At 44.0% G+C, this 21,675-nt stretch overlaps 1 protein-coding gene across 8 annotated transcripts in view; it reads right to left on the reverse strand.

Annotated features, from left to right (window-relative positions):
• Nucleotides 1–21,675, reverse strand: part of MAP2 (microtubule associated protein 2) — a 239,330-nt gene that overhangs the window by 142,504 nt on the left and 75,151 nt on the right. The gene's annotated exons all lie outside the window — the stretch shown is intronic.

The following is a 21,675-nucleotide window of genomic DNA, read 5'->3' on the forward strand; positions in this document are numbered from 1 at the left end:
GCTGAAGACAACCTTAAATTTCTCTGCAGTCAGGACACACAAGCCAACTAGGTCTACTTCCCAACAGCAAGCTGGTGTTTCTCAGTCCCCGTGACAGCAGAGCCCTTGAGAGGGAAGAATGTCAACAGGAAAAGGAAGCATCTCCCTACCAACAATGTTTGGGAGAGGTCCAACAAACTCCATTTACCTTTTAGAGGAACAAGGGGCTTGCAGGAGGGAGTAACAAGTCTCCCATGGATTTCCAGGGCTTCTCTCCCAAAACTTTGGGGGTAGAGGGCTGCAAAGGGATTCAATTCCCTTCTGCCTTCCCCCACAACCATAACAAGATGACTTTTCACACATCTATCAAACTCTGCATCAACCAGAAGTTCCAGCCTCATTGCTATAAACAGATCCTAGTGCCTTAAAACCATCTGTCCTGACCTGACAGTTTTCCCTCACTCTCTAAATTACCGCAGCAGTGAGGAAGACGAGGAAATGGAGGAAGGTAGCCCCCAAAGACAGCCTGTATGGGACAAGGATGATGGTGGAGCGGGTACCATATGGCGGCAAAAAGGCCTTCAGAAGGAACAGAAAAAAATGACCAAGAGCAGCACTAGCACAATTCTTAGACCTTTCGTCTGAGAAAGCCTCCCATGACTCATCAGAAGGGGTGCCTGCTGCTGCCAAACCTCCCACTGCAGAGCTCATCCTCTGCAGAAACCAAGGAAACTCTAATCCTGCCCTCATCTTCCTCAGCTCCACCATTTAACAGTTGGTGCTTGTTCACAGCATTGCTACCATCACTCCCTCACTTCTACAGCTCCCCTCTACCAGCACTCTTCCCCCAAAGCAACCAGCTCTGGGAGGTCCCAGAAACACCACCATGGATTTGGGATGGTGGAGGGGTAGCAAAAAATCCTGAAAACTGTCCTGTAATTTCTCTCAGATGTTCCTGATGGACCTCATGTGGTTCACAAGGTACTGATACATATTGCCAGGCCACCTCCTACACATTGGAGCCCATGGCTGAATCTTCAACCAGCCATCCAAATCGCCTTCACTCTGCCCATGCAAGCATTTCCAGGGACCTGGTCTGCCAAAACTACCTATGGCAAATAGTTTCACCATAAGATACTGCAAATCAGAGATAATCTTCATGAAGTTTGTTCTGGTTGCCCTGTGAAATGTCTTTTCATATTCCTATAAAAGCATTTCTGGCCAGACAAATGGCACAGGAGAACAGAGGGATGAAGGGCCTAATCCAGGTAGATGCTGGAAGACAGAGAACACTTAGCCCTGTCTGAGATTCAACCTCATGTTTTTCTGGCTCAGCCAGGAAAGCAGGATCAGCCACAAAGCAAACTCATCACATAAAATTAATGAACCCCTACACACTGAAACAGGAACACTTGTGAGCAAAAAGAAAATAGAAACACTAGTAAGCTGACAGGTCAAAGTCCTGGAAATGTTTAAATTATAAACTTGGGCTACACAGCATGCATTTTCAGCACCATACCTCTCAAAGAGGAATAAACACGTTTACAGTCTCAGTAAAGGAGGTGGTGAGACTGTGACTGAAACTTGGCCTAAACTCTGAAAGATCTTGCATGTTCGGGTGGGTTTTTCTCTTTAATTCTGACATTCATGCAAGACAGTGCACTCAGTTTCATTACTGTACTGTAGGAGAGCTTAGAAAATCCAGTTGCATACTGGGTCCTTCTGTGCAAGGTGCTGGTGAAAACAGGAGACAGCTTCTATTAGAACAGATTACTTAGAAGAGACAAAACATAAAAGAGGTATCATAGTTTAACCCCAGTTGGCAACTAAGCACCACACAGCTGCTCGCTCACTCCCCCCCCCCATGGGATGGGGGAGAGAATCAGAAGGGTAAGAGTGAGAAAACTTGTGGGCTGAGATAAAGACAGTTTAACCGGTAAAGCAAAGGCTGCACATGCAAGCAAAGCAAAACAAGGAATTCATTCACCACTTCCCATCAGCAGGCAGGTATTCAGCCATCTCCAGGAAAGCAGGGCTCCATCACGTGTAATGGTTACTTGGGAAGACAATGCCATCACTCCGAACGTCCCCCCCTTCCTTCTTCTTCCCCCAGCTTTATAGGCTGAGCATGACATCATATGGTCTGGGATATCCCTTAGGTCAGTTGGGGTCAGCTGTCCCAGCTGTGTCCCCTCCCAACTTCTTGCGCACCCCCAGCCTCCTCACTGGTGGGGTGGTGTGAGAAGCAGTAGAGGCCTTGGCTCTGTGTAAGCACTGCTCAGCAATAACGAAAACATCCCTGAATTATCAACACTGTTCCCAGCACAAATCCAAAACGTAGCCCCACACTAGCTACTGTGAAGAAACTTAACTCTATCCCAGCCAAACCCAGCACAAGAGGGTAGTGGCAGCATTCTCCTCATTTTCAGGATAATGAAAAAAAGAACAATTAAGGGGCTTGGACTTGCCCAAGGTCACACACAAACTCTGTTGCCAAGCCAAGCCAGAAGACCCTCCTAGAACCTCAGCCTAAGATCTTTCCACCCAAACCACTGCTGAAATCTTGCAACCAGCCTTTAACAAAGGACTTGGGGGTCGGTTGCTTCTCTTTTAGCAAAGACTGGGTGAACGTTTTATGCAATGCCTAAAATAGCATCCAATATCATCAGTGATGTAGATTAAGAAGAGTAAGTCTACTGAACAGAAACTGCACCACTCTGGCAAAAATAGCGCTGGAACAGGGAATTTTCTTTTCATTCGCTATTGTCTTACCACTTTTAACAGTGCTGGGGATGGCTGCCTGCTGGAGAGGCTGAGAGGAGATGGATGCTTCACCAGACTGTAAATATTGCCTGTTCTTCTGCAGTGGTAATAAACATCAGGCTACCCTATTTTACCAGCCATTTGAAGGATAACCTTGCTTTTCTTTTCTCCCTCCTTGAGGGGGGAAAAACAGAATAGAAGGGCATTAATTAATTCTGGAAAAACACATGCAGTATAGCACCCTAGCTCTTTCACTAGGGCTACACCGTGAGGAAGGCTGAGGCTGGAGTCACCGTCTGTATCTCTATGGTTACTGATAATGAAGAGGACGAAGGGTAGGGAAGAGGTAGGAAAAGCTGCAGGCTGAGTTAGCAGCTTCCATGGCTAACAAGGTGCAAAGGATTTCAAGGCAGGTTAGGAAGTTTCAAGATGCAGGGAGGCCCTGCTTTTGTTTTTAGTCTCCCCCCCAAAGAATGAGTGTGCAAGAGCTGATCTACCCACCTCATGCAGCCAGACCCTCCAGAGCCTTTTCAGTCGTGCCATTTCCTTTACACCAGCAGTGCCCCCAGCTTTGTATCCATAGCAGATTTCAACATCTTTACAGAACTTACCTGTCCTTCCTCCCAGGCTACCAATAAAACAGGCCTGTGCTGGTGACACTGCCCTTCCCCAGCATCCATGCAAAGGCATCCCTTCATGCCAAGTATCATGGCCAGCTCTCTTGCACCCAATATGGGCTTCTGTGCAGCATGCTTATAGAAACGAGCCTTCAAAACCCAGGCAAATTATGTCCTCTTTCCCCTATCTCAGCTTACTTGTTTTAAACCTGTCAGACAGATATTTTCAGGCATGATCTCTCTTTTGTGAATCCAAGTTGACTCTCCTCAACTAAATAATAGATATGAGGAATACCTAGAAAGGGATCTCTTATTTCCATTTCACTCTGTGCCAGCATGTCACTGAAATCAAGCTGGAGGATGTAGAATATTCAAATCCTCTCAGGCCTGCTTTTCAGAACAACAAATTCTGCTCAGAACGTTTTGAAGCTACCAGATAAATGTATTCTTGGGTTTTCTTAGGAAATTCTTGGTTTCCAGCTTATAGACCAGTGAGAACAAAAGAGTAAAAGCAAAATTCATGAAGGTGTTTGTTAGCCCCCAAACTTTGTCTGTATATGTGTTATAGTTACTAGTAACAGCTGCAACACAAGCTTTTGTATAATAACCCCATAATAAACCATCACCTCTGCCCTGGGTACTACACATGGAGGGGAACAGTGCAGTCTCACGGCTCGTTCAGCCCGCTGCTTCAGTGACAGCTGGGCAAAACATCCCAAGCTCAAAATCTACCCACAGAGGAAAAGCAAAAAGTAAAGAGATGAGTGAGTAGTCACACCCCAAATTTTGACATGGCAGAAGCAAACCTCCATCTCACAGAACCACTGAAACATCACTAAACTCATCTGATGTGTCCCCATCAGCACAGCCTGCAAATGCCTTGTCACCAGCACATTGGGCCCAGTGATTTCCGCACTGCCCCTGAAAGACAATGTCAATTTTCAGTTGGTTCCTTGAGCCTGCAATATCAGAAACAACTGATAGCACCAACAGTCCTGCAGAAACCAATGCCACTTGAGAGTACCATGACTTTCCACAGATAGCTGAACTGCACACATCCACGAGCACAATGTCTTCAGAGACTGCAAGACAGACCTGTGCAATCAACACTGCATTATTTGGAGGCTCAAAGATTATACGAGCTAACACTAAGCTCCTCTCTGACAGTCCTGAGCTACCGGAGTGTCTACAATAGATTCATTCCTGTTTTAAACAGGTAGGTGAAAGAGGTGGGTTTATTCTTCTTTTCCATTTTTATTTCGTCTTTAATTCCACTTCCTGCAGGGAGCTAAACTGCATAGTTTTGCATTACCACATAAAGTAGTAGCTGTAGTGTTACAGCCACAACAAACTAAGGTCATAAAGGAAGGCAAGTTTTCAGGGAATAGTATTTGCTCTTATCAGAGCAGTGCTGGTACACACTGCAGTCAAAACACAAATTACAATTAATCCTCTGGTCTACCTAAAGGTACCATTTTTCCTACAAATCCTCCCTCACACACCAACAAGAGATGGAGGCAACTCCCACGGCCACCACAGGCACCAAGTCCTGTGAGGGACTCAGGATTCACAACTGCCCCCAAGATAAATGGGAGGATGAGGTTTTGTCAGCCTCTCAGAAACTGAGTTTTTTCTGAATGAAAATTAAGACTTAAGGGTGTCAGAAAAAGGCAATGATAGACTGACAGAGTTTAAAACAATGCTTGTGGTGTTGCCTTGACTGTTACAAGGTAATCAACTGTTTTTGTAATTCCAGTTCTCAAAATACCCCTTGCCACTACCTGGCTCTTTGCTCCAAGGCCTCCTTCCAGCTCTTTTCCAAATGCTGCTTTGTTCTCACTCCTCCTGTTCCATTTGTTTCCCACTCTTCCCCTTTTGCTTCCATCACTGCCCTCTCTCTTCATGCATCCTTCCTTTACCTCCCTCTTTCTGACACCTCCCCCTAACAACACTTGCCTCCCCCCAACAGATAAAGGACACAGAAAAGTCAAAAGCCTGAACAGCATGTGCTGCATGACATCTGTTGAGCATTGTGTTACTTATTCTGCTTGCCTGCATTAGTCCTTCCTCCACAGCTTCATCCTGTCTTTAGGGGCAATTCTGCCCTTCACTTTCTGCTTGCAGAGGAAAGGAAAGTGATTGCCCAACACACTCACATAAATTCCTGCTTCAGAGAGATGCTTAAACCAGGCTCCTGAAGCTGTAGGATCCAAACCCACCCATTAATGATGAAAACCATGGTCAACTTTCCTGTTATGCCTCTGCCTAGACTGAGACACACACTCCAGAGAGCATGTAACGGTTGGTACCATATAGTTCAACGCCAGCCTTAACCTCAACTTAGCCACAGGTGTTCTGGTACCCTTGAGTACACATAGCCCTTGTCCCGGTGGGTGTCCACATGAAAGCCTGTCATACCATGTGCATCTTAGAGACACACTGAGTGTTTCTCCATCCTATCACATGGTTTATGACTAAGAAAATATTGCAGATACAAACCCTACCACTGCTTTTCATCTTTCCTCTCTTCAGGCCTACCAGTGAGGTGATGAATCAAGACAAAAACTTGCTTACAGTAAAATATCACAGCTACTGTGACAGAATTTATTCAAATGTCAGTTTGTACTTCACTTAATCATGTAACCTAATGTTTTTCAATTAACTGTCATGTCACACCTCATACCAGAACCTTTAGTTATTATTCTGTATTAAATTTATAATAAAATATTTTAAATTAATGAATCATTTGTTGAATCAGATTTTGCAGGACATACAATTAAAATATAAACTCTGAGCTGTCATGGCCTTAAACATATATAAAGCAATAATTGCAATGTAAAATACACAAATTTATCTGCTTTGTCTAATCATAGGTTTTGGGCAGTATTTCAATTTAAATGCCATTTATATTTAGGACAATGTGTAAGCAAACATTTAAGTTCTTTTTCAGTCAGTGGGACATTGGCACGTAGTGAAATGCAGTATTGAAAATAGAGGTTTTCCTGAAATGGGTCTGTGTCTGTGATCCCTTTCAGAGAAAAGGTATTTTCTCCCTCATTTTCATAAGTTAATTTAAAGACCACTCTTTTTTCAGAGATATCTTCCCTAGCAGCTAAGTACTGCCTTCCTAAAAGCTGCCAGCTAGTTATTTTCTTCCATGTCCACACTTCCCTTCCAAGAAATTAAAAAAAAAAATTGGTTAGCCCTAATAACTCACTGCTTTTCCTGGACAGCAAAACCAACCAGACAGGCAATAGAAATTGCAGTAACATGTAGTAACATGTAGCAGAATTGGTTTGAACAGCTTCTCACTTAGCAGCGCTTTATGTAACAAAGGCAGTCAGGCAGAAACCCATGGAAGAGCTACCAGCAGCTGAGCCACGCAGAGGGGAAGCAGCTCTGTCCTCACTACAAAGGAGAGACAACAAAAGCTGCCTTATGAGAACGTTGCTGACTAGTCAGCCTGACCCACATGGGCGCAGATGTGACACTGTGCCAGCATGATGCAACAGCTTATTCCCTCTTCGCATGGGCATCCAGGTCCTTTGCATGGAGATGAGCCTGTCCAATAGCTGTCCTTCATAGACTACAGATTTCCAGTGAAACCAACCGTAATTAATAGCCACTTAGACCTCTAAGACAAGGCCCAGCTTAAAACCACCAGAAGCCCTTCCTTGACTTCAGTCATTTGGATTAGAACTTGTATCTCACACGCACTCTTGAAGCACTTCAGACAAAGGCAAGGAGGGCTGGCAGCGTGTGCACTGTATGTTACAGATACCCTCTTTGCAGAGGACCCCGTTGCAAAGGGCTTCTTAATGGATTTTGACTGTTGCATTTACTGTGAAATGAACATAGCAGATACTGCAGGCTAATTCATTAGCTACTTGTGATTGATTCTTGTTTTCATCACCATAAAAGCCGATTTCCTGTGGTTAACATAATGATCCTGATTCCCTCTTTGCTTACACACATTTAAGTTGGCCACAGCTCCACTGAGCCCACAGCAGTTGCCACATCAAGACTAAAATGGGTTTAATGACTGGAGACTTGGATTGGGTAACTTAAACATAGGTTTCATTCACCCTGGTCTCACAGCACTGTCCAAAATTATTTTCAAGCTCTTTGTACATGAGAATTACTTCCCTCATCTCTACCAGGTAGTTGCCTCAAGGGTGAAAAGCAGCAGCTGTTTAACAGCACTCAGTTACACTGCCCATGAGCTCAGGGTACAAAGAGAAGAGTGCCACATCCAATTGCCATCACTAGGGAGACTTTTGGGAGGTGTAACATGATTATAGTCAAATCTGGTTTATCAGAATGGGATGGAAAACAAGAAAGTCATTAGGCAAAATGGAATTTTGGATAAGTGAAGGACCTTGGAACTTATCTGATATACCTCAAGGGACGTGACCTTCTTCTAGATGAAGTAGTACTTTGATCAATGGCATTTTAGATGACAGGCCCAAACAGCAGCACTGCCAGTAAGTCAGGGAACTTCTGCTGTTTCAACAACTGCCAGAGGAATTCTTGCTACTGTAAGCCATCCGGATACTGGTTTACACTGTATTCAAAGGACGGTACTGTTTAGCAGAGTGATCCCACAGCAACACTAGGGCACCGATGAAAATATGATCTGGAATTAAAAGGGGAGAAGGCAGAGGTGAGGGCAGAGAGAGAAACTGCCAGTCTCGGCTCCTCTACCATCCTACCTGGGTTGGTTTGGAAGATTGCCATTCAGATTGGCAGGCAATGGAAGAAAGCATGGACAGCTCAAAAGATAAGGGTTTATACTCTGTGCAAGGCTCCTGAGATACACAGAACCAGAAAGGAAAGACAGAAGTAAGAGAGTTTAGCAGCTTTAACGACAAAGTCTGCCAGTACAGAAGAAGAATACACTAAGCCTTTTAAGAGCCTGAATACTCAAAAATCATAAAAAAGCCAGAGACAAACATCACGTAACTAAGGGGCAGCAAAAGCACAGGAATATAATCAGAAAAGCTAAGGAACAAAATGAATTACAATTAGCAAGGAACATAAAAGGCAACCAAAAAAGATTCAATACAATCTGAAAAGCAGACAGGGCAAGTCACGGTTCAGCAGAGAGGCACAGCAAAGATGATGCACAGAAGGATACGATTCAACATATTCAACATTTGCACCAATTTTCACAAGTAAGAGTAACAGCGAGCAAATACTGCATGCAATTAATTTTAAAAAGAAGCAGAACCTCGGGTCAGAACAGGAAAGAGCAGCTTAAGAAACACTCAAAACAAGATATATGCAGCTAAGAAAATTTTGTGAATCCTCCCTGACTCAAGAAGAGTATTTAAGGTTTCAGAACAGATCACAGAGAAAATCAAATATCGCACTCTCTCTTGAAAGGAAGCTGTGGGAAATTACAAACCAGTCTGTTAAACCTCATCCTTGCAAAGATTTTGGAAAAAATAAACAAGTAGTTTACAAGCACCTACAGGACAAGAGCATGACTGAAAAAATACTGCTGGCAATATGAGTTTGTCAATAACAAATCCCAACAAATTAATCTCATTCCCTCTTGATTTTGCATTTATAAAATTTGGGTTTGACCCCAAGTTGGAATGAGCTTGTCACGCTTAGGAAAGCGTCTTCAAAAACTAAGATCACTGCAGCATACTGCAGAGCATCTCCCAAATCTAAAAGCAGGAAATCAAGAAAGAAAAGGACTGAACAGCATATTGAGAGACAAGGCCTCAAACACATAACTAGACAAATCAGGACTAAGTAGCTAGGCAGTAGCTTGGCAGGAAAAGGCTTACTATGGGCAAAAAAAGACAAATCACAGTTTTATTTATCCTAATGGGGATGCTGTCCCTAAAACACTGGGATAATTATTCCATTTTCTTTGTTGGTGGTGATGTCTCAGCTGGAGAAGTGCCAAAACTTGGGGTTTGCACAGTAAGAAAGATATTGGCAAACTGGGGAGAGTCCAGATATAAGCAAAAGGGAGTTTGGGAAAACATTCTTCTGATCTTTCCTTGTAAAGCACATGTTTTCAGATAGGTTTCCCTAAAGTACAGAAAATCAAACCGTAATAAAAATCTTCCATGGTATATAATTTGTGAAGATAAAGGAAGCAAGCAATTACATTCCAAATTGGGGGGTGTGTGTGTGTGTGTGTGTGTGCAGATAAAAGGAATTCACTGGGCCAAATAAAAGCTAAGATGATTTTTTGGTGTGGTATTTAAAAAAAACCTGCTACTGAGGAAGGTCAAACAAATTATTTATGTACTTATTTTTATAAAAAGAGCACCAAGGACAGTGCCTAGACATGCTGGCATCCTCCTCGGAGTGAATGAGGATCCTGTTGTCCTATCCTACAGGCGCCTGGTTTCTATAACCGTGCAACTGTGCATAGATTGGGCAACTGGTACAGCCCCCAGCAAAATTCACCTGGGCCACAGGACTGACTTATATTGCGTTCTCTCCATCCTTCAGCGGCCTTCCCGAGAAGCCAAATCAGGATCACTGGTGCAGAGCATGGCACTGCACCAACATTGCTCCCTCCACACCTCTCTAATCTGGGCCAGACATGGTGCTGGGGACCTCAGCCTCAGCCCCAATCTGCTGTTAGGGTTTAGAGAGCCACAAGGCCTACAGCTCCAGGGACACTGGGGTTGGAAACGGCATGCCAAGGAGAGCACAGCACTGCACCAACATTGCTCCCACTACATTAACATGGTCTCTCAGAGGACAAGGCAGGTATGACAAGCCCTGCAGCTCTTCCACATGAATCCCACCTACTGCTCCCTTCTTCACTGCTGGAGCACCTCAGTGGGGTGGGGAGGGCACCAAGGCTGGCCCTTGCCTCTCCACAGTGCCATTGAGATCATACGTTAGGGTCTGGGAGCAAACAGTTTTACTGGGTCTGTGACCTGCCATCCCCCAGACTTCCCACTGGTCCACAGAGTGGGACTGGTTCAGATGAAGTTGTTTGTCCACTTGTTAACATCAAAGTAGAGACTGAAGAACACAGATGCTCCCAGCGTTTGCAAGAAGGTTCCCTACCTCATTTTAAAAGGTTTCAGAATCAAAGTCTGTCTTTGGGGCACGACAGCTCTTATATTTGAGCAAAAAAAACAAGCAACGATGCGGAACCTGTGAGTGAAAAACCAGGAGAGCAACACTATTAAAAAAGACGGCAAAAGGAACAAAGAGGAGAGAATAAATGGAATAACTAATACACATTTGCTCCAAGGTTCTCTCTGCACCAATTGGCAAAAAGAATACAACTGAATCATTAATAATTGAAGGAACTTGAAGACAAAGGCATTTTCGGCCAACATTAGATAAAGGGATGAAAGAAGGCTGTAATGGGAATTCTGATGATGGTATCATTTGGGGGGGGGGCTGGGAAGGAGGGGGTTATATTTAAAAGAAATGGTTCCTTTGTAAAATGAGAGCAAGCATTCTCATTACTAATGCAGGCAGACGCATCTGAAAGACCTTATTCAGCTGATGGTGTCACCAAACACCCTTTTCGACACAAGCTCTCCACTAACAATATTAAACAAGGACAGGAGACTGCTGTAGCAAAATATAAAGTGTCACTTGTTTATATTTTTTTAGCCTTTTAAATCATTCAAGGATGAATATTAAAAAGCATCCAGCTTTCTGAGCTTTTCTTAACTCTGATGATTCTCTGCACGTAGTTGATGGGAGCTTGAGCTTTCATTGCTTTTGGAAGTTGGCCCTGCAGAACAAGTCAGGACCTACATTACTAGCAAAACACACTCAGTATCTCTTCTTAGGAGCCAAATCTTGGACAGCGGAATTTCCACTGTTATCTTTAAAGGCCATCAGCAGTGGAGTCAGGCACATTCACATCTGCCTCTGGTTCAAAGCCTTGAGTTTTGCACAAGACAGTTTCTGAGCAACCAAACTGTGCAGAGACAAACAAAGGGCATGTTAATTTTACTGGCTTGCTGCCATATGTTGGGGGAAAGATGTTCATGAAAACTCAGTAAGACTGAAATGCATTCTTTTCATTATAAAGAATAAAAAATTACAACTTCAGAAACAGTACAGAAAAGATCAGATTAGATAAATTTCCCAGGAGGAGGGAAGGAATAAAAAAAAAACCACAACTCTACATCATCTGCAGAAAGGGGTAGTAGGAACCCACCATGAACCAAAAGCTCACACTATCAGGCTAACCAACTCCAAACTAACTATTGATATATTCACCCAAAAAGCTGTTCTTGCAAACCTTTCCAAGCCCCAGGAATATGGTAGTGCAAACCACAAGGGCATTTTCAGAATTACACTATAACATCATCACTCACCACAGCTAAAGTTGATGGGAAACAACCAAGCCACTACTCTGCAAGAAGTTAAGACAGAAAATACAACAGAGCACCACAACATAGCACAACCTGTCTGTAGCCTCAGCTGAACAAAAGCCATAAGCAGCTGGAGGGTGGCCCTCCTGCAACTGTTCACACCCAAGAGGACTTCTTCCGAACTCCATACAAAGACTGTATTTTCTTGTCTGCTAGCTTTGCTCAAGCCACCTTCTGCTGTCCTCTGAATATCCCCACTGCCATCAGCAGGATGACTGGAGCTGTAACAGTCACTCGACCCAGGTAAACATGGCAGGACAGACCCTACAGAGGCTGTTTGCTGTACTTTGCAGGTACAAGCATGGAGCCACAGAAGCGGAATGGACAGAACCGGTTTATGAGGACAGTGGGGTTTTTTTTGCATTACCTTCTTTTAGTTGCTGGAGATCTCTAACATGTAGACTCACCTCTGTACCTCCTGGCTTTTGGGCACTATGTTATTCTCATGAGTCTCCCTGGGATCACCTCTTTTTGCAGATCTTGCTGCAAGCTTGGAAACACTTAGCCTGCTGTGCCACAGCTCAGCAGCATTTCAGTGAGCAGAGAGGGAGCTCCAGGGGTCTTTTACCCCACTCACCTCAGTACAAGTCTCCCCCAAAGACACACACCTCCCACAACTGAGCCTTGACTTTAGCTCAGACTAGAAACCAAACCCCAAGACAACTAAAGTACATTAAACTTGGGATTCACCTCACTTAATAGCAGCCCTTATTCATAGGGCTTGCAAATTGCCTAATATTTTGTACTGCCTTCATTAATCATTTTTGCTTTCCAGCCAATGCAAACCAAAAACGTCAGAACTTGGACAACTGGCAACATCATCCTTCAACATTTCGTTGCTTACACTCAGATATAAATCTTCTGCCTGACAGAGCTTTCACAGGGCAAGACATTAGTGGAAAAGGAATGGGTTTTCATTATAGGATTTATTCCCTATTCATTGTGAGGTTTTTAAGAGACAAAATCAGCCTGTGTGTTCATTTGGAAGCTACCAATCCTCTCTTCAACTTAATTTCTTATTTCTTATTCTTTCTGATTCAGAGACTAAATTTTGAAGAACATAGAAAGAAATATTTATTGCACTTCTTAATAAAGGGAAACCATGAAAATTCATTATTAAATCATGAATAGCTTTGCTAATAAAAAAAATACACGGCCATGCCAAAATAACCAGCTTTCACACATAAAAAAACAGCATGCAAACAAAACACAAGAGACATACACCTGCTGCAGAGAGTTGCAGGTCAAGAGTTAGAAAATTCACATCTGGTAAGGCTGCCTGAGCCTTTGTTAACTTGTGGTATTTCTCCAGGATATTTTGATTCTCTGCTACAAGATGTCTTCTGTTGAGGCCATCAAAGGACTGGAAACTCTAGAAAAACTCACACTAAAAACAGCATCCACTGGTTAGACCTGTATGCTGGAAATCATCTGAGCTTTAACTACTGCAATGCTGGAAACACTTTTCTTCCAGCCCTTTTTGTTCCCCCAGCAGATTGTATTTGCTGATCCTTCTTGCTGGATTTAGGCCACTTCCAATTGCTGACACCCATTATTCTATCAGTAAGGGGCCCTAATGAAACCAGCTTTCTCAAAACTGATTTTCTTTCTGCCGCTGTTCCCCACTCTTACATTCACTGATCTCTTCTCTGTTCTCTTCTTCAGCTGCTCCTGAGGGCAGGGTTCAACACCACAGAGGCAAGGCACTTAAGGAGCATATGCCAGGGTTCAGTGAAAGACACCATCAGGATGAAAGGACTTTCTTTACCTTACACCTTTTGGAGAGACTCAGAGTACCTTCTCAGTTAAAAGACATCTCTACACATGCCCCATCTACTGATTGTCAAACAGACCACCTGATTCCTGTCTCCCACCCTTCCCAAATTCCAAAATACTCTGTTACTCTAGAGTTTAACAGGATCTATCAATCATTAAATACAGTTAAAAGCTATGAATACTTAGAAGTATTCAAATATTAAAAAAAAAAAAAAAAAAGGGAGAAACCAAGTGTAGGAGCCTTCTCTATATTAATCTATATTTTATTAATAAGTATACACACACGCATTGGTTCAGATTGACTCCAACATATAGCCAAGACAGAAATAACTGAACACTATGTTATTTTGTTATGCCTTGGTAGAAATTATTTTACACTCCAGTAAGCTGAAAAACAAGTCACTGTGACCAGCAAATGCCTTCTACCCTGCAACAAGCAATCTGATGAGCAGAAGGCAGAGTGCAAAAGGCAGGTATCACTTGAAGGTAAAAGTGTCCTGATAGCATGCCCCTAATATCCATGCACTGAGCAGGTGCTTGCCAACTGCTAGAGAACTCGGAGAACAGATAAACTAAAAAGCTTAAGGCTTTTTTTGCTATTGCATTTTATTTTTATTTAACTACTACTCCACATGTTACTATTTAATTTCTATGGCTCAAGGTTTTGCCCCTTTAAAAGACCAAAAGACTCTCTCATCCTGAATTAATCTTTCATTCCTGAAAAGCACTGGACTGAATCTCCTTATTTCCCCCTGGGTACACCAAGGGTAGTGACAGTTGATCCTTGCCTGCACTGCCCAGTCAATTATTATTTTCCTCCTGAAGCCCACAAAGACTCTTCAGGAGTGAAAGCTCTCTCAGTGCAACGGCACTGCACAAACACCTGCTAAGAAATGAATGCATGAGACAAGGTAATGGGTGGGAGAAGGAAAGAGGCTGTAAGGGGCAAAGTAGCTCACCAGAACCAGAGGCAAGAGCCAAGTCCAGCTCCTGCATCTCTGCCCTGACTTCCAGAAACTGCGTGAGAAAAGATTTCCTGCAACCCCCATATTTGGTCTTGCTTACCCACTAGCAGGGCAAAGGATTATTGTATTGTTTACATTTTATCTACACTGCAGCAGCTTGAGGCCTCAGTCCCAAACCAGCCCCAGAGTACTAGGTACCGCATCTGCTTGCACCAAGCTTATCAGCTGCACAGCAAACAACCAACAATGTAGATACAGATGGACAACGCCTGTCAGCTGCAGGATGGAGTGGTGTCTCAGCTGGGACCTGTTGCACTTTCAGCTGGCACTGCATGACATGGGAGTCCTCCAAGGACAGCACAGTGGTTTGGCTGCCACAAGATGCTTCCTCGCACCTCCTAATCCATGTGGAGGGAAAGCAGGAAAGAAAGCAAAGAGGATGCAGCTTGAAAATTGGCAGCAAGTGCAGTATGTACTGAGAATATGAGACACACACCCCCACCCTCACCCCAAACAAAATCCCTGTAAGCGGAGAGCCGTCAGGTCCAATCGACTTACAGTTCATACTGACCTTGGCCAACAAATCTAATGTCTCTACCAGTCTCTCTCAGTGAAAGACTGCCAAAGCCCTGATGTAGCCAGGTCTCTTTAAGCTCTTAAAAACTGAAGACTAGCCCACAGAATTCTTTAAGATAAGAAAAATAGGAAAAAAAATTTGATTTGAAAAAATAATAATTACATCTTACCTGAAGATTCAGAGAAATGACACTGCACTAAGTGAAGCCTAACCCTACATCAATGTCCTGCTGAAAGCCTGGCTGCTCCCAGGGAAGAGCAGATCTGAGCAAAGCCTGACCTGAGGGACCAGAGTTTGGGAAGAGAGGGGAGAGGCCCCTCCAGGCAAACCTCTCCCCGGTGAGCTCCCAGCAGCAGCAGAGGCTCCAATGGAAAGGCCCAGCATTCGCCAACAAGGGATAGATAGCACAGAGCAAAGCCCAAGCTGACAAATAGGCTTATTCATTTGCTTGCTGTTTATTATGTATAAACACGGTGCCATCTGCTTTACTCTACCCTTCAAAAGGCTGTAGCAGTGAGGAGGAAGGCAGCCTGTTTGCCATCCTCCTGCTGTGGAGCACTGGTGGGGCAGGCTCTGTGCGGAGGGGAGGCTGCCCCTTCCCCGAGAGCACCCGCGCTGAAGGGCCCAAGGTGCAGGGCAGGCAGGGAAGAGCAGAGCCAGGGGAAGAAGACTAGAAAATGGCTGAGAAAAGCAGAGAACTCTCATCTCACATGGCTGGGTGACTTGGGGCCCCATCGCAGGCTGAGCGCTGGCACTGCCAGCAAGGGGGAACAGGGAGACTGCAGTCAGGAGGGAAGTGGGATTTCACCCGTGCTCAGGAGAACGCCCATTATCCTGGTTGTAACCAGAGCATCGCTGGAGCTGGATGGTGCTTACTGGCACGCAGCCCTTGGCAGCCTGGCTGCTCCAGCACCCTTGGCGAGAACAGGGAACCCACGGTCCTGCAACTCTGCAGGACACAAAAGTCGCTGCTTCCAGGGTCAATTCTCCTTCTTCTAAAAGGGTTGTTCCCTGGACTAAGGGAAATTATCCTGGTGTCGAAGCACTAAGTAAGACTGAGGCCCAGGTCCCTGAAGAAGTTTGTTTACTGATTTCAGAGCTGGGTGGCTTCAAACAAGGAGACACAACAACCTTAGAAAGGGCACCTTGAGGTTGCCACCAAATGCAACAAAGCTGCAAGCTATGGGACTGTTCACTGAACATGTGCACATCTCACGCGGTTTGGGGGATCCCAGTATTAGATCAATCACTCATCGCATCCCACCACCGATTACTGCCATCCTCTCCCCCACATACACCCAGCCTGAGTAGCTGGTAAAGCCTCAGTGCAGCCCTGTGGAATCAAGTGCTAGAGAACTTCTTTTATATATATATATATGTATGTATGTATGTATGTATGTGTGTATATATATATATACACCCCACATAACTGTGAAACACCCCATCTGCTCACGTTACAACACTTTAAACGCATGCAATTAACTGAACTGAAATGGCATAAGGATCTGGATCAGTCAGTGTCTTTTTGCCCGACTCCCACTACTGCCACCTTCCTCTCACCCTAACATATGGAATGCCATATGAATTACTGAATGGATCATGCTAAAACTGGAGTCTGTAAAATCTATTTTTAATACAGATTACGGGGGGATATTGTCAGTCCATGGTGCAGCATTGTTTGCCTTACAAGCTTGGTCTGTCACTACTTCTGGCAAGCCCTACTTCCAGTGCTGACAACTAATCTCCAAACTCTTAAATATTTTTCCTCAGTGCTCTGAAATAAAACTCAGTTTCCTTCCAAGTTCCTTGGCAGGAACTTTGCAGGAATAGCAGGTCAGGCGAGAGTTCGTGCACTGCAGTTATTCCAGCCTGCCACTGCCCTGCTGAAGTAGATGCCTGACAAGGATGCCCAGTTTTCACTGTCAAAGCTACCAAGTTATTTATTAATCAAACATGTAGGGCTGTTAACCTGGGCTTTCATGAAATGCCATTGAGACACACATAAATCATGTGCTGCCCCAAGAAATGGCTAGAGAAGAGTCTATACGTTTTTTTATCCTCTGGTACAAACCAGGAGGGTACACAGCTTTTTCACCCCCTCACTGAAAGCCCCTCCGCCCTAAGGAGCCACAACACCACGGTCAAATCCTTGGCAGGAGAAATTGGAGCAACGTAGTTTGTTTATATGCTGATAATTAAATCCTGATGCAAAGCTAGAGAGATTCACAGTAGAGATCCATCAGCAGACAGACACAAAAATATAAAATCTCTTTACAAGGCCACAGCAAGCTCTACTGGGCATCTTACAGCCAAGGCAGGTCAGGTCAGCCAGGTTATTATTAGCTCTGAGCAGCCCATACATTAGTGTTAGCGTACATTACCTGAAATTGCAATGGTTATCAAGAACTGCATTTTCTCCTACGCTTGAAAAATCAATTAAACCGTGACCAATCTCATCTTTACAGCCAAATGCACCATCAGCAATGCAGACTCAATCCAAAACCAATGTCAGATAAAAGGCTTCAGGTGAGGTCATAGAGAATTAGAGAGAACATGTGCCAAAAGAAAGCAATTTCTGGACAGTAACTCCTTCTTTCCTTTTAACCTATACAGGCTCATTTGAATCGGGCTCCACTGGAAGCATTTTCTTCCACAAAGAATTTAACAATTCAAAGAAAAGCAACCCACACAAACACATACACAAATGACCATGTGGATGCACAGTTTCTAACTGATTCCAGAAATGACGCTCACATTTCCATACTAGGTTTTTACCTGAGGAAATGCGGGTGCTGCCTAGGCAAAATGGAAGGCTGGGACCAATCCCACAGTTCCAGGTCTGGCTGGAGACAAACAAGCCAGTGGTTCACAGAGTTCTCAGCAGTTAGGGAAGGGAAGCTGGGTGCACTGAAGCAGCTTTAAAAGTGTTTAACAAAGCAGAAACTGGAACTGATGTGTCATAAAACACTATCAATTACCATGAAACCATTACTTCATTTTAACGTACCACAAATCTAAGCCTGCCTCTTCAGGGTACCACCATTTCATAAGCAGAGGCAGCTTAGAGCCTCACACTTGAAATGTTTTCACAGATTTCCTTTTCCCTCAATGAAAAAGAAATTCCCAGTCATTCCTTCCTGGTTACTCTCTGCAGGACTCTGAAACTTCAGAAATGCTCTCACTTCTTTCCCTGTGACACTGAAATTGGCTGGCAAGGCTGTGCCTTCTTGTTGTTTATCTGCATCAGATCAGGCTTTCTCCCTTTACGTACAAACTCCCTTTCCTCTCCACCCCCCAGTACTATAGAGATTTTATTTCACTTTCCCTGATGTAACCACAGATCAAGGGATCTGAAGCATTTCAAAGCAGGGCTAGGATCTGACATGGATTAGGCACCCATGTAAAGGAATAGAGAGACCGCGTGCCCCCACAAAAGCTGTCTTCTCATTGGACTGGTGCATATAGAAAAGCAGGTTTCTACTCCTCCTTCTCCAGAGGAGGTAAGGAAGAAAAGGTGGGCACCTATCTCTTACAGTCAATGTTGCCAAACTCAATTGGGAAGGAGGCCCAAGTTGAGACACAATCACCAGGAAAAGCCAGCAAGAAATTAAACCCTCAAGAAGCAGTAGGGCTCAGGAGAGGCAGCATGCCTGAGATGGAGCCCAAGGAGAGAGAAACCCCGGCCTCTGCAGCCAAGGCACTGCCCTCGCTCAGAGCAGCACCTCTCATCACAGCCGAGCCCTCGGTCTGGTTGGCTGAAGCTCCCCAAGCCCATAAGTTCCTCTGGCTCACCAAGTGTGATATGCTATATGCCTTCACTTCAGCAGGGGGAAGAGGGGAAGGGAGAAGAGGGCAAATTAATTCAGAAGCTCTTGGCAGGCATATAAGTAATAAAATAGAGGCAGAAGTTATGTAGAGCAGGCCTGTGCTGCCAAATGAAGTCACAAGTGGCTTAGTTCAGATTTGAGCCTTTTTTCAATTTTTATTATTGTTGTTGTTATTATTATTAGCATTTGGCAAAAGGAGCCAGGAAATACCTTGCTGGTGATGTCTGCTTCTCCCAGCACGAGCCAGTTTGGAATGCTGAATGGTTTACCCTGAAAAAGGGAGAATCACACCATTTCTGAGCTCCCGACTCCTACCAACATTTATTTAAGCAGCATTGCAACAATTTTATTTTTGTTTTTATTTTATAAGAAGTTATTACATGATGAGAAAAAACCTTCCCAAGAATGTTCACTTTTCTCCTCCTCTATTAACTGGACACAGTCTCAGGGAGAGGAAGAAATTTCCAAACATACGCACTGATAAAAGTTGAGTTCGACCTAACAGGAAAAAGCCCCTGTTCACTTAAAAGCCTTATAAAGAAAAGAATCCTGAAGGAATCCTGTCTTTCAGATACGTAAACACATAACCAGAATTCACTGGTTCATCTGAAAAGCGAAATACATGGTCCCACTGCAAGATATAAATAACTCCCAGTGAAGCCAACGTGAATGACTTGCTCCCTGCAGCAGCAGAACGTATGGTCTAACAGGGCATCTAATTTTGGAAGAACCTGTTTTTAACTTCTGGGCAAAGAAGTTTAAGCTTAAGGAGGCTGAAAAATTATGTATGTTACTTAAAAAAAGGCCCAGTTTAGCAATATATAGAGCATCAAATTCATAGAACACTAAGCAAGCCACCTACAAACCTCTTGCTTGAAGTGAAAGCCAAAAATACAGCACTCTCCTCTGACAGAATATACCCCTCCATCTGTTTGCTGCTTCAGGTCAAATACTGCAGCTTCCTAGAAAGCTAAATAAACTTTACCTAAAAGGACCCTCAAAACACTCACATGTGACTCCGGCTGGCTTTATTCCTCCTCTCCACAGTTTGTAGCCATAGAGTACTGTGCCACTGCCGAGAGACTTGCCACACTTCCTGAGGCAACGCTTCCTCACACCAGGCTGTTGTGCCAAAAGCTGTATCTTCATCCTGTTACCTAAAAGCAGTTGGATGCTTCTCCTAGGTGGACCCCAGGACCAGATTTCTCCATTTCTCCAAGCTGGGTTTTTTTCAGAGGTGTGGCTGCTGGTAGAAGTAAGCTCTACACTTACATTTCATCCAGTCACAATAGGGTCACATTTGCACAATGACACACAAAGCAGCATTTTGTACTCTCATGAGCACAAACAGTTTCTAGGGTCAAGCAACCTTTAATCCAACAGGCTGGTGCCAATGTCATGAATCAACACAACAAATATTCAGATAAATATAATTACTGTGAATGTTTCACTCACATGGAGTCCTGGTTTTCCAACAGCAAGTCCTTTGCTTGAAAGCACAGGACTTCTGCCATCTCAAATGATGGAGAGCCTCTACAGCTGCTTGTACTAGAGAGCATCCACCCAGTCTGGATTGGACAGCAGCACTCTCCGCCCAGCACATTGCACTCACCAGTTTTGATACGCTAACACTCAATTTAACTCACTCTTCTGTGCCTGTCTTAATTTGCAAAGATGCATGTTGCCTCTCCTTTCTAACTACAACTAAAAGCTGACAGCTGCTTACATCGCTGCATAGAAGACTATTTCATAACATATTGGATTACTGGAGAAACAAGCTCCTTCTATAAGAAGAGCATCAACATAATACCTGTGACTTTAAATGCAAAACTAATCCTACCAAAAACTGTCCTTACTTAACTAAAACTGTAGCAGATGCAAGCAATAAAACCTGGGGGTAAGAAACATGAAATACACTTCTCAAGGAAGATACCTGAAACAGTTTCTTAAACATCCTGTATAAATAGCTGCTTCAGAAGCAGCTCTTATGCATGTGTGTTTAAGAAACCACCATTATTTCAGAGATGGCATTAAGTGCTTTACGAGGCTACATGCCCGAATTGGCTCTATTCTAATGTTTTACAAACTGTACAAAATTGTCATTCATTCTTAGACCACCATAAAATCTTGACAGAAACGCAGCTCTGGTAACCAGCCATTTATAGATTACTGTTTCACATCTTGGCCTCACCTACCCATTTTCTTATAGCCATGGCTGACAGGAACCCCACATGTCAGCTCTATATGGCAGCAGGAATTGCTAGATTTATAGTCATTACCAAACCAAATGAGAAGCCAGCGAACAGACCAAACGAACCTGATGCATCATAATATCTACCACGGTGTGTGTATCTCCTATGGTTAGGAGAAAGGTAAAACAAATCACAACACTTACCCAGTTCTTCAAGAAGAAATAGGCCAAGAGAAGCCACAAATAAGCAGCAGCCAGGCACAAGCTGGTTGATGATACCAATAACCCCTCAAGGTGTATTGTCACAAACTGGTGTCAAGCCCACCAAATTACTCAGAAGCACTTGCTAAATAAACATGAATCATTTTGTTGTAGCAGCCTTTTTCACCCTACACTTCGGTGTGACAGTTGTGTGACTGCAGCAGCACGAGACAGCTCCCCCAGCTTGCTCGCCCCAGGACACACATGCTTCCTCTCGCTTATAGAGGACAAGGTTTGCTCCTGAAGCCCAGACTCTCACAAGCACAAATGCTCACAGTGATGCTGCTGCAGCCATATACACATGCACCAGTGAAGCCTTTAGCCCAGAAGAGACACCA

Source organism: Harpia harpyja, chromosome 7, assembly GCF_026419915.1.
Source record: "Harpia harpyja isolate bHarHar1 chromosome 7, bHarHar1 primary haplotype, whole genome shotgun sequence".
NCBI lineage: Eukaryota > Metazoa > Chordata > Aves > Accipitriformes > Accipitridae > Harpia > Harpia harpyja.